Source organism: Oncorhynchus keta, chromosome 30 (assembly GCF_023373465.1).
Source record: "Oncorhynchus keta strain PuntledgeMale-10-30-2019 chromosome 30, Oket_V2, whole genome shotgun sequence".
Taxonomy (NCBI): Eukaryota; Metazoa; Chordata; class Actinopteri; order Salmoniformes; family Salmonidae; genus Oncorhynchus; species Oncorhynchus keta.
Genome location: NC_068450.1, coordinates 33,689,853 through 33,694,258, shown reverse-complemented (window position 1 = coordinate 33,694,258; position 4,406 = coordinate 33,689,853).

Here is a 4,406-nt window from a genome sequence, read left to right as displayed (position 1 = left end):
ACTTTAAAACAACGTCAGATCTATATCCACTATTAGAAAAGGAAAACAATATGCGGGGCAGAGAATTGCTCTATCTACAGCTAACTTTTGGTCTCGGCTCAAGGGTTTCAACCAAGCCCAGACCATCTTAGCTATGATATTTGTCACAGACTGTTACCAATGTGCTATCATGAGAATGTTGAGAGAAACAAAATAGATTCACCGTTGCTATCGAAGTCATTCCGAACGGTAGGTTTAACAGAGAAAATTAAATGTGACCCTGCTTTATCACGAAGACAGTATATCATCAATTTTGCTATTGAGGTCTATATAGCATTTGTAAAGTCATCAACAGCTATTGTTTCAATTCAACTAAGAATAGACAATACAATAGGCCCTAGGCTTCAAGCTCTGATTGATTTCAAGTGGAATGATATTTAGTTATATTCAATTGTGTTTGGTTGTCAACGCAACCAAATATTAATACTTGAAGGAGATTTTTATTCTGCTTGGATATTTCCATCTGTGCCACTGTCTCACAACCAAAAAATACAAGTTATATAGAATTGATTTTATTTAGTGCTATTCTTTAACTTAGATTGTTGGTTGAGATGGGGATGTGAATCCAACATAGACAAACTGGAATTAAAGCCAATGGCACAGATGGAACTATCCAAGTAGAAGGTTCAATCTCCTTCAAATAAAATACATTAGCACTTTTGAAATACAATAAATTGCCTATTAGCTTGTCGACAAGTTAACAAATGATATGTTGGATTCAAGTCTCCAACTCAACCAAACATAACATTTAAAGAATGGGATTAAGCCAGTGTCTCAGACGGAACTAACCTGACAGTAGCTACATCTCCTTTAAATGTTGATATTTGGTTGTGTTGTCAACCAAATACAATTCAATATTAGTTTTGAAATACAGTAAATAGACTAAAGTTAAGGCTCTTACAAACTAATGTAACATTCAACCATAAAATGAGTAACACATCCATGGCCACATTCTGAGGTTACTGTAACTATACACGCCTTCTTATGTAATCATATAAAGTGTGCATGTTCAAGAATAGCATGCAGAGGTTGTCGCAGGTCTGTGGAGATCTTCCCAATGGCTGTAATAGTCTGTGCAGAATGTCGAATGGCATTGATCAGTTGCACCATGTACTTTTAATGTAATCTCAACTGCAGTCCAGGTCATTTGGTTCTGCTATTAGATGAAGCACAGTGACAACACATTCATCTGTTGTATAAGTAAACAACATATCTGTATTACCGTTCCAACTTTTTTGTGCTTTTAAATGGTTGAAAGCGCAGTGATGGACACCAAAGATCCAACATTGTTTTTCCATTGGAAGCATAGTGATAACACATTGGAAATTCAACTAACTTTTGCCTGTATTTTTGAGTGAGTGAATATAGGTTGCAAACTCATTGATCAACATCTCAACCAAATATTACCCAATTATCCACGTTGAAACCAGTTGGTGTGCCCAGTGTGTACATTCACAACGTTGAGAGGATATACTCAGGAGTTTAATACTGCAGCACAACACAACAGCAATGAATGGAAGGTAGACAGGATTAGTCTTCAGCTACTCTCAGCCTGATCTGTCTGTGAATGTGTTTATTTTACTTGATAAAGACAAAGCGATGGGGTTACAACCATTGATGCAGCAAATCCAAAACCTCCTTCCCCTTGTCCGCCTAATCAACCATTGATAACGTCTCTCTTCCCTCTCTCTCTGGCCCTTCTCTAGAAACCCAGAGAGCTGGGCCCTAGCCCGACACAATGACGCCTACTCCCCCCATAAGTCTATATGCACAAGGTTAAAGAACACAGTTACACAGATATTTAAAGTGATTTTACCTCGGCATTTGATTTGAGAGGAAGGAATAGGGAAAAACAGCAAACGGCAATCCACACTAAATAACTCAACGGGAGAATACTAATACATTTTAGTGTGGGCTGCAGTGGTTAAACATATGCATACATAACATGTTGGGGCTGGGGACCCCCTGCCAGGGCCAGGCACGCCAAAGCCTCTCTAACAGGAATACCTCTGGGATCGCTAATGATTCATTAGCTTGTGTCATTAAGTCAGGCAAATGTCACCCTAGCTTGCAGGAGAAACTGTCACCACGTGCACAACTCTGCAAGCACCGGGGGGAGCAGAGCCCCGTTAACAAGGCAAACTCTGACATCTAATGGTAAAATACTAAACTACACCTGTTTCTGACAGCTCTCATTCAGGTAGCGCTGCAGTATGGTTACATGCAGTCCTCCCTTTTCCAACAACATAGAAATTCTACCAAATGTAAAAACAATCAACTATATGCACTACAATGCAACAGCACGAGAGACACAGATGCACCCGCTGGACTAATCTGGTGTAAAGAGGCTCGCTACAGTTAACATGAGGAGCAGGTGACCTTTGACCTGGAAGCGCCACTCACCCAGACAGTGACACATTATTACTGTCAGACTGGGACCAACAGACACATGATGGTGCTATGTGGTGAGCCTGGCATAACATAACATTAATCATAAATATTACTTATACACTTCAGCAAATCTGCCTGGATTTTTTTTGTGGCTAAAGCTTAAATCGATTAATGGAATAAATAAAATCCAAATATTTTTTGTTAAATAAAGTCATGTTAAATTTAAATCCAGAGCTTATACTGATTGTTCTTGAAAGTATTCTTACCAGGTCTTACCAGCTTGGATTTGAAGCTCTGCATTTGAAGACTTATCCAGGGTCTGAGTTTGACTGCCAGTGAACCATTTGAAAAAGCTACCGATATTCATGTACCTTTCTTTCCATCTATTAGCATTGGCCCTGTTTCTATCTGTGTGCTCTACCCATTGCATCCCTATGTCCCTATGAGCTGAACTGCAGGCCGTCTGGCCGTCTGGCCTGTTAACACTGGAGTTCAACAGAGTGTGAGAAGATGGCCCCTCGTTTCTAAAACATGGTGAGGGGTATGAGGAGGTAGCGAGGGAGAGGCATTAAACACACAACTTAGAGAAGCTTAACTGGTGACACACATCCGTCCATGCCCACTCATACACACACACACACACACACACACACACACACACACACACACCACTCCCTCACACACACACACACACACACACACACACACACACACACACACACACACACACACACACACACACTCACACACACACACACACACACACACACACACACACACACACACACACACACACACACACACACACACACACACACACACACACACACACACACACACACACACACACACACCCTTTCTCTCTCCATCTCTCTCTCTCCCTCTCTCTTGCTCTCACACACAAACTCCATTCTCTCCCTCTCTCTCCCTCTCTCTCTCACACACACACACACACACACACACACACACACACACACACACACACACACACACACACACACACACACACACACACACACACACACACACACACACACACACACACACACACACACACACACACACACACACACACCGCATGAACACACATGCACATACAAAGGCACACCTGTCAGTGCCTTTCCACTGCGTGAGCACGAGCAAAGAAGTCTGGCCCTCCCTCGGCCCCTAATCTGTTTTATATAAGAAGAGCAATTCAACCCCCCCCCCCTTTCTCATCTACAACCCTAAAATAATGGCATGAGCAATTTCACATTTTTGCAATGCATGTGGGCATGTATTGTTTCTCTCTCCCCCCTCTCTGTTTCTCTCTCTCATGCTTCTCTCTTTCCCTCTCTCGTCTCTCCCTCTTTCTCGCTCTCTCCCTCGCTCACACGTACACATAAGCTAAAAAAAATGCAGAAGCCTGGATCTGACACACGTGGCTTAGGTGTGGCCACAGTCCCCGGTCTGTCTTTGTGGCTCAGGGAGTTTAAAGCTCTACCATGGGTTTACAGATGCAGAGAACGTGAAATCTTCACTCTTTCTCTGTCACAAATGTGTTGCTGCTCATAGTCTAAGAGACCTTTTGAAGTCAGGAAGCGTAAAGTGGAATGTGTGTTGTCAGTGTGCTGCTTGTGTGTGTTGGTGTTATGAAAGACAGCAGTCTACACTGAGCATAAAAAAAACATTAAGAACACCAGCTCTTTCCATGACACAGACTGACCAGGTGAATCCAGGTGAAAGCTGTGATCCCTTATTGATGTCACTTGTTAAATCTGATGCAGTCAGTGTAGATGAAGGGGAGGAAACAGGTTAAATAAGGATTTTCAATCCTTGAGACAATTGAGGGGGGCAGAGGCCAGGGGCCAGGAGACTGCTTGTTGTGCTGGTGTGTTGGTCTGTGACGTCCATTTCCAGGGAAGTCTGTCAGATAGAAAGGTTTAATTAAAGAACACTTTGCTCCAGAGTGGTCCTCTCTTTGGAGCCCTTCCCCA